The sequence below is a fragment of the Arachis ipaensis genome, chromosome B10 (genome assembly GCF_000816755.2).
Source record: "Arachis ipaensis cultivar K30076 chromosome B10, Araip1.1, whole genome shotgun sequence".
Taxonomy (NCBI): Eukaryota; Viridiplantae; Streptophyta; class Magnoliopsida; order Fabales; family Fabaceae; genus Arachis; species Arachis ipaensis.
The window spans coordinates 81,886,800-81,897,327 of NC_029794.2; positions in this window are offsets into that span (position 1 = coordinate 81,886,800).

Here is a 10,528-nt window from a genome sequence, read left to right on the forward strand (position 1 = left end):
CCTTTACTGGCTTTCAGACCTTTATCATGTGCTAAAAACTCAACTTGCTTACATCCCATGAGACTTTTATTCATTGATCCCTTTATTGTCATTTCAGAGCTTATTGGTGTTCTTAGGCTAAGTGCTCTGTAAGGGGGCAACTTTTTAAGATAAGCTTTCAGCCAACACTCCCAAACCAGTTGGTTCAAGGTGCTAGGTGTTGAAGCACCCCTAAGGACTTACTCTCTCAAGTCTCTCCCCCATACATACACACCACAGGCATATAGTTCATTTATTTTCCTTCTTGAGACCTTAGTGTCCAGCACCTCTTTGGGTTACTAAATGTTCTGTGGTGAGGGTTACTCTTGATAATGGACTTTCAGCTGATAATCCCGGGTTAGTTAACCCAAGTTACCAAGGGATAAAGCACCCCTAAGAGCTTATTCATCCAAGTAGATCCCTCACACAGGAACACCACAGACACATATCTTAAGATCAAAACTATTGGTGCCTAGCCTTATTGCTTGCTCTTTTTCTTTTGTTTTTTCACTTTCATTATTCTTTTCTCTTTCTCTTCTTAGGATCTTGTTATATACTTAGTCTCATGAGTATATTCAAAGCAAAGTATTCAGGCCAGATAGTTGTCATCCCACCTTATGGTTGAACCAACTTAGCTAACTTATGATCATACCACAAACCCATGAATGTACTCCATAGTATGAACTCTACTCTGGTCTTTTGAAACATAAACATTCTCTCTTCATTTGATTCAAAAGGAACGAGCATACAAGTAAGTAAAGTAAGGATGCAGTAACATAAAGACTAGCACACAGAGCCCTTCTTCAATACCAAAGACTTAAAAGACAGAATTGAAAAAGGTTTAAACATAACATGGAAGCAAGTTCTATTTCATACAAGATCTTCCTTATTTAAAACATAGAGAAAGGTGGAATAAAGAAGGAACTCCACCACCTTTTACTGTTGTGGATGTCCATGCTCTTTTCCTTGCTTGTCCTCCTTGTTTCCTCTTGCATTTCCTCGCATCCGTGCCAATCTTGCTTGCTTCCAATCCTCAAGTGCCTTCCTCACTGACTCATGACTCTCTTCCACCCTTTGTCTTTCCTCTCATGCTAATTCATCCTTCATTTCTTCATACCTGGCTATTCCTGGATGCAATATTGGCAGCTGTCCCACTAAGTAGCCGAGCCTGGCTTGAGTGTTTATGTGATGTCTTGTTTCGCTCATGTAAACTCCTTCTGCGAATGCCCTTTGCTCGTCCAATAGTTCTGCCTATTCTGCCTGTTCTATTTACTTTTTCACTTGAATATGGTTTGCTTGAAACAGATGGCCAGCTTAGAGCTCTCTGTGGCTTTAAGAATAAGAGGGAAATGGCTCGTGCTCAGAGCTGGTGTACAAGGTTCAATAAGGTTCCACGCTTCAACTTGAAGTGCACGGATGGGTATCATGTTCAATCGAATGGATCTCGGAAAATGTTTGGTCACTATGGTGAGAATCTACTTTCTAAACTGCCCGGATGGAAAAATATAGATCAAGACGGAGGCAGATTTAAAAACAAGGCTTGGGATCATGGATTATATTCTGACAGTCGTCACCCCGGAGCCTGAGACTCTGTTTGAAGCTGCTCAGAAGCTTTACATGCCTAGTTTGGGACCCCGGAGGCTATTGGCATTCCAAGCATTGGTGGAGATTTCTGGATGAATATAAGTAAAAGCCGCCATAGCAGGAAGCTCTTCCAATGTCCAACTTAAGGACTTTAACTAAAAGTGCTAGGTGGGAGACAACTCACCATGGTATGATCGTTCCTTTTGCAATTTTAATTTTATTTAGTTTTGTTTGTTTTTGAATTTTATTTTATTTTATTGAACCTGGAATCATGCATAGCATTCACATTAAGCACTGCATTCTGCATATTGCATTCCGCATTCTGCATAAAAAAAAGGGTGCGCGACGCGACCGCGTCATCCATGCGATCACGTCAATGGCGAAATACACTTTCCACGTGACCGCGTCCTCCACGCGGCCGCGTGACCTGGAAATCAGTGTAAGGATCCAACATCCAGAAAGTTGGGCTGGAATCGTGCGGCCATTGTGCGTCTAGCACAAAATGACCTACGCGATCGCGTGCCTGACGCGATCGCGTCACTTGCACCCAATCAATCCCACACGACCGTGTGAGCGACGCCATCGCGTCGCATGGATTGAACAAATCCCAAAAGGAGACAGAGAGTTGTGCTGGAACGACGTTGGATTCGTGCGTTTAGCACAAATTCCAGCGACGCGATCGCATGCCCAGGCGATCTCGTCTACCCCCTTTTATCCCTTCCATGCGATCGCGCGACCCACGCGATCACGTCACCCCCCATTTCGCACCAGCCACGCAACCGCGTGCCCCATGCGGCCGCATGGATTCAAATTTATAACCCCCCAGGTCACGCGAAACCCTATTATCGCGCCCCCTGAACCCCCTATCCTCCCTTCTCTCTTCTCCAATCCAACCACCACCACCCAGTCACCACCACCGCCACCCCCAGACGCCGCCGACCTCCCAGACGCCGCCGCCATAGGTCTGTTTAATTGCACCGTTCGTGTTTATTGCTTTTTGTTTTCGCAATCCTGCTGCTGCTATGATGTTAGTTCATATGCCGTAATTTCTTATTTCATGCTGCTCTTTACTCTGACTTTTCATGATCATGCTCTTTATATGTAATTGCAGCTTTATTTTTGATTCATATGAACTATTCTGTGCTGTTTATTTTCTGGGACAGTCCATTTTTAGCCGGAATGCTGCCCAAATTTCTTTAAAATATTTCCCTTCATGTCTTGGTTTTGGCATTTTCAACTGTGCTTTCCTTATATTTCACCAAACCAATTCATGAATGCTTAGGCACGCATTCTTATTTTCTTTGATCTCCTGGTTCTAAATTGTAATTTTGATGTTTGATTCTATTTTTTTTATTTCTATATCTATCTGAATCATCATCCACTTGTTTTCCTTGTTTGGTTTTGAGTTACTTATCACTTCTAATTGTGAATGCTTGTTACTTAAAAAACTTATCCTTATGCCACTTACCTTAACCCATTTTTCACTAACTCACTAATTCTAATTTTCTGACACTCTTTTTCAATTCTAACCAAACTCACCTTTTAAAATCTCTTTTCTGGTTTTTCACTTTCTTTTAACTTTCTAACCATGGCATACTGATAATTTTTCCTACTTAACATGCCTTCTATTACATTTTGGATTGTGAATTCTTCCTTTCAAACTTTTCACTCCTATACAATCCTTAATGCACATTCACTTAACTCATTTACCTCATTCTAATTCTCCTTTGCCACTTTGTGTTTCTTTTGACTATTTGCCTATTTGTTTTCCTATTTTTATTATATCCTGGTTTTCTATTTTTCAAGATGTCAGATTCCCAGAGAAAGGGAAAAGAAAAGGCTACCACTGGCAAACGTAAAAGAGGAGAATCATCTTTGTCTATCATAGATCTCATGCATGATGCCTCCTGGCAGGAGAAAAACTTCACCCTGCAGGAGAAGGCCGACCAGCTACTTCCCGCCACTGATCCGATTAAATTTGCCAACCGATACTGTGAGCTTAAGTATCCGGTGTTTGAAACCTCTAGGAACCTATACCTGGAGAGAACTTTGAAGATCCCAGAAGAACTCCAGCAATACACCTCTGATCAAATCAAACAAAGAGGCTGGTTCTTCCTGGAGAGAAATCTGACAGAGGTCAATGTATCTTGGGTTAGAGAATTCTACTGCAACTACTTCAAAACTTCCCTAGATGCAGTGAACCTCAGAGGGAAGCAGATTCTGGTTACTGAAGAGGCAATTGAAGATGTTCTGAAGCTTCTGCCTAAATCTGATCAGCCAGTCCATAGAAGATGTTCTGAAACTTCTGCCTAAGACTGATCAGACAGATGGTTATCAGAAAGCTAAGGAGGATATACGCTTTATGCGATTTGACTGGGATGCAGTAAAGGCGAGGATCGCCCTTGACCCGACAGTTCCTTGGATCATGGGTCAGAACACCACCATGCCCAAGGGAATCAAGCGGATTTACCTGAACGATGAGGCTCGGCTATGGCATCAAATATTCAGCAACTACATTATGCCGAGTACTCACGAGACTGAGATACCAGCCGCTATGATCACCCTACTTTGGTGTGTGATGGAGGGTAAGGACCTATACCTGCCACGCTTTATCCGGCACTATATGGCCAGGGTCCACGTCCGAGGCACTCTTCCCTTTCCCTATTTGGTTACACAGCTGGGCCGTCGAGCTGACGTGCCATGGGATGATGCTGATGTGAGGCCACTTGCTGCAGAATGCAAGAAGATTATCCCGCACAGCATGAACTTTCTGGCCTTGGGCTACAGACCTCCATTCCTGACTGCCACTGCTGAGACAGCCACACCTTCTGCCGGCCCCTCTTCCTCCACAGCCACACCTGCGACCACCACTGCACCTCCACCTGCCCCAGAGCCCATCTATCATCTAGTGCACCGCTTGTTTCGACGACTTGACCAGATGGAGCATCGCAACAAGCGACGCTATGAGCACCTAAAGCTGATGATACGCTCTGGCGACATCCCCTCCGAGCTTGACACACCATCCGAGGCATTTGAGGAGGAGGCAGATGATCCTGAGGCTGAGACCCATCCCCAGGGAGAGACAGAGCAGGCAGGCATAGAGCAGGCTGTACCACAGGCAGAGGTTCCACATCAGATTCAGGCTGCAGATCCTGAGATCCTTATCCAGACAGCACCTCCTTTGCAGCAGCCAGTTCCTCAAACCACCACCACAGAGACTCCAGCTCCATTCCTTCCAGTGATGACACTTCTTCACACCCCGCTTGACTGAGCTTCAGGGACGATGCTACATTTTAAGTGTGGGGAGGTCGCCATCTCTGGCGTTTCTTTTTTGGTGAACCACTACATACTCTTTTCTTTTATTTTGGCTATTTTTTTGTATTTTTCTCTTTATTTTTATTTTTATTTTCTGAGTACTTATACACTACTACTTTTATGTATTTTCATTCTATTTCTGCATTTTGCACTTTAGTTCATATTTTAGTTATTTAGTTTAGCTTGTAATTCTAACTTATTAGTTATAAAAAATGTGGATTAATTAGTGTAGTTTACCCTTTTTAGCATAAGATAGCTTAGTTAAAATTGAAAATATAAAAAGGAAGTAAACTAGAGACTTTAACAGAATTAAAACAATCCACACACCTTGTATATATAGCATTACATGTTAGTTAGTTAACAACATTTCATCAAGGAGAAACATTAGAACTTTAAAGCCACCTTAAGTTTTACATTGAGAATAATGGGAATTTTTAACTAAACCTGCATGACATACATAACTGATAAATGATTTTTGAGCTAGAGAACATACAGCCTGTGAGTTTTGAGCTTAATTGTACGGTTACATTCAAACTATAATTTTTATTCCTGTGTGTTCTGCCTTTCTTTTATATTCTGATGTTCTTTACTTTGTTTTAATCTATATGTCCGATTATAGAATATAAAGATACATACCAAGAGAGTGACTGAGGCCATTGTTTGATTTTAGCTCACTTTATCCCAAAATAGCCTACCTTTCACATCACCCTTGTTAGCCCCCTTGAGCCTTTAAATCCCTTTTTTATTCTATAAACCACATTACTAGCCTTAAGCAAAAAAACAAATAAAAATCCCAAGTTGAATTCTTGGTTAGCTTAAGATAGAAAATCTTGTATAGTTTGAAATGTGGGAAACCTATTGGGAATATGGATGATAAAAATAAAAGGTAGCAGAGTTGAAAAGAACAAAAATAAATCAAAATGAGAATTTTTGGGAAGCATGCTCATGAGAAATCAAATTGAAAGAATTACCATGTTCTTTCAAAAAAAAAAAAGAGAGAGTTATTTATTTTTCAAGTATATGAATAAGGGGATACAAAAGAATTCTCCAAATGCAAAAATAAAAGCAATGCACATGGGATAAAAATAAAAATTGAAACATGAGCATGTAACATCAAAAGTGGGAAAAGATGGGAAAACAGATAAAGTAGTTTTTACTAAGTATATATGTTAGGTGAGATCTTAGTCTAATTGAGGATTCACTTATTAGCTCACTTAGCCTTATACATATATCCTTACCTTTACCTTGGCCCCATTACAACCTTAATTAAAGACTTCATGATTTTTGGTATGTCTATATTCTATAATTATTGATTGATTAGATGAAGAACAAAGTTATAGAAAGGAAGAATAAAAAGAAGAATAGAGTGATTAACCCAATAAACACTGAGTGACTAGAGAGTAAACACAAATCCAGTGAGGGTTCAATAGCTCATTAACATTTATCTCTGTTTAAATTATTTAATTGTCTTGCATATTTGTAAAATGCTTTTCTCTCCCATCTCAATTGTAAAGGCACTGTATTACTATCTAAGGTTAGGCTATATATATATATATATATATATATATATATATATATATATTTGAGTGATTTATTCAACCCTTTACCCACTTATTCATATTAATTGCATGGTTTTACTTTCCCTTCCTTATTATGTGATGTATGTGAAAAACATGTTTCCTATGCTTTTAAATTAATTATTTTAATTACCTTTATTTCCATTCAATGCCGTGATTAGTGTGTTGAGTAGTTTCAGATCCTCTAAGGCAGGAATGACTTAAAGGATGGAAAGGAAACATACAAAAATGGAAGGAAAGCGCAAAACGAAGTTTCTGAAGAAACTGGCATCCACGCGATCGCGTGGGCGACGCGGACGCATGCCAAGCGCAAATCAACAGCGACGCGGCCGCATGACTGATGAGTATTTTGGTGGAAAAATGAATTTCTCCCAAAACACACAAATCTAACCAGCAAGTGCACCGGGTCGCATCAAGTAATAATAACTCACGGGAGTGAGGTCGATCCCACAGGGATTGAAGGATTGAGCAATTTTTAGTTTAGTGGTTGATTTAGTCAAGCGAATCAAGATTTGGTTGAGTGATTTGTGATTTGCAGAAATTAAATTGCATGGAAAGTAAAGGGAATGGGTAAATTGCATGAAATTAAAGAGAGCAAGAAATTAAAGTGCTGAATCTTAAAGAACAAGAAATTAAATGGCAGAAACTTAGAATGCAAGAAATGTAAACGGCTGGGATTGTAAAGGGAATTGGGGATTGGATTTGCAGAATTTAAACAAGGAAAAGTAAATTGCATCAAACAGAAGAGTAAAAGAGTGTTTGGGGTGAATCGGATCTGAAGCAAAACAAGTAAATGAACATGAAAAGCAAAAACAGAATGTAAATTGGAATTTCAGATCTCAGGGGTCCAGAGACTAGAAAACCAGGTCTAGATCTCACTACCTTCCTTGATCCAACAAGAACAATTGCAAGGGAAATGTAAATTGCAAAGAAAGTAGATGAAGAACAATTAACCGAAACTGAAATTCAATTAAGCAGTAAATAAACAGAGAGATCCAAGGATGAGATTGAAACAGAATTTCTTCAATTCTTCAACCCAAGATCCAAGACAGTTGTAATTGAAATTGAAAGCAATAAAACTCAGAGGAAGAGAATGGAATTCTCCTTCCCCGAAACTAAGAAATTAAAGATCACTCAATATCCAAAGCTCTCCGAAAACTATTCTGAAAACTCAAAAGGAAAGCTCCCCTAAGAACTTGAATTCTATCCTATTTATACACTTTCTTCAAATGATCTTCAAGCCTTGAGTTGGGCCTTTGCTCTTGATGGAATTGGGTTGAGAGAGGCCTTGGTTGATTGCTCTTGGAGTTTGGAGAGGAACCAAAGTGAACCAAGTGAACCGGGTTGGAGTTTTGCAAAAGTTTGAGTAAAAGTTTGAGCAAAAGTTTGAGGCTAACTTTTGGTCCAGCTTTTTGCTTCCTGGTTCATTTTCACTTATTCCATTGTCCTCTCTTTACTCCTAGCCATTCCTTCTTGCTTCAACCTTTCTCCAAGCTTTCTTCACCTATTATTAATCAACTAAACACATCAAAGCTATGCTTAAAATCATGAGATATTCATTTTATCATAATATGTGACAATTATAGCCTAAAACCTCATGAAATCGCATGAATTCATACATGGTTGATTAAATCAAAGGAAACATGAAAATCTACCCAATTGGCTTTCTTTTGGCTCAAGAAAGCGCGTAATTCAATTGAAAACAAAAGAAAAAGGCTAGTGAAACTAGGCTAAGATGACTTGTCATCAATGACTGACTCAACCGCGCGCCTTAAGCAGAACACATATGACGCGGCCACATGACCGACACGACCGTGTGACAAAAAAAGCTCCGAATGACGCGACCGCGTGTCCCACGCTGACGTGTGACAAAGGCCACGCACCATAAATTGCAAAAAATGCTCATAGCGAATTCTGAAGTCCTTTTTGGCCCAAATCCAAGTCTAGAAGGCATAGACCAGAGGTTATGAAGTGAGGGAGTGCATCCGTTCAAAGAGAGCTCGCCAATTTAGTTACTTTCCATGATTTAGATTTAGTTTGGAGAGAGTTTCTCTCCTCTCTCTTGAGGATTAGGATTTAGATTTAGGATTTTTATTCGCTTTCAGGATTATCTCTTTTGGTCAGGTTCAATATTCCTTTTAATTACTTTTGCAAGTTACTTTATGAATCCTTTCATGTTACAGATCACTCTTTTATTAATGTTATTTGAGATATTTCAGTTTAATATTGATTTCTTTTATTTATGCTATTGTTGCTTTTACTCTGAAGACATTTTTATTCCAGTAGATTTACTTCCCCTTTTGGTTTTGGTTAAGAAATCAGTAACTCAGGAGTTGTCAAACTCAAACACGATTGATAATTGTTATCTTCTTAATTGAATTGAACTTCAATAATCCCAATCTTTTATTAGGAAAAAAATAGGATCCGAAGATCAAACCAATTAATCCCTTGACCTTCCTTTATATTAGTAAAGGCTAACGAAGTAGAATTAAGATTCAATTATTATCATCATTGATAAGGATAGCCAGGATAGGACCTCTAATTTCTCATACCTTGCCAAAAGTTTGCTTTACAGTATTTATTTATTTTTAATTGCCATTTAAATTATTTGTCATATTTGTTCCTCATTCTTGAAACCCCAAATTTACAATCTCCATAACCAATAATAAGAACATACTTCCCTGCAGTTCCTTGAGAAGACGACCCGAGGTTTGAATACTTCGGTTATCAATTTTTAAGGGGTTTGTTACTTGTGACAACCAAAACGTTTGCACGAAAGGGATTTTTGCTGGTTTAGAAACTATATTTACAACGCGACTGTTTTTTATGACATTCTTTACTGGCAAAAAATCCTGTTCGTCAGAGCGTCGCAACAAGCGGCGCTATGAGCACCTAAAGTTGATGATCCAATCCAGCAGCGACATCCCCTCCGAGCCTGACACCCCATCTGATACATCTGAGGCGGAGGCGAGTGATCATGCGGAGGAGACACATGCCCAGGCTGCGCAGGCAGGACCAGAGCAGGCTGCGCCACAGCAGGAGGAGCCACACCAGATACAGGCCGCCGATCCAGAGATTCCTATACAATCAGAGCTTCCACTGCAGCAGACAGATCCTCCTACCCTTATCCAGTCTGCAGATCTTCAGGCCACCACAGAGACTCCCGACGATGCTTTATTTTAAGTGTGGGGTGGTCGCCATCTCTGGCGTATCTTTTTGGTGAACCACTACAGACTCTTTTATCTTAATTTGTTTATTTTTCTGTATTTTTATCTTTACTTTTATTTTTTAGTACTTATACATTGTTCTTTTCATGTTTTTTTACTTTATTTCCACATTTTTCACTTTAGTTCATATTTTAGCCATTTAGTTTAGTTTGCAATTCTAAACTTATTAGTTATAGAATACGTGGATTAATTAGTATAGTTTACCCGTTTAGCATATAATAGTTTGGTTCAATTGAAAATAAAAGGAGTAAACCAGAAACTTTAGTAAATTAAAACAATCCACACACCTTGTATATATAGCACAACATGTTAGTTAGTTAACAACATTTCATCAAGGAACAACACTAAGATTTTAAGGGCCACCCTAAAATTTACATTGAGAATAATGGGAACTCTTAATTTTTACTCGCATGACATGTATAACTGATATATGATTTTTGAGCTGGAGAACACACAGCCTGTGAGTTTTGAGCTTAATTGTATGGTTGCATTCAGACCATAAATTTCATTCCTGTGTGTTTTACTCTTTACTTTGTTTTAATCTATATGTCCAATTATAGAATATAGATACATACCAAGAGATGATTGAGGCCATCATTTGAATTTTTCCTCACTTATCCCAAATTAGCCTACCTTTTACATCACCCTTGTTAGCCCCCTTAAGCTTTTTAATCCCCTCTTGCTCTATAAACCACATTACCAGCCTTAAGCAGAAAAACAAAATAAAAATCCCAAGTTGAATCCTTGGTTAGCTTAAGATAGAAATTGTGTATTGTTTAAGTGTGGGGAATTTTATGGGAACATGGG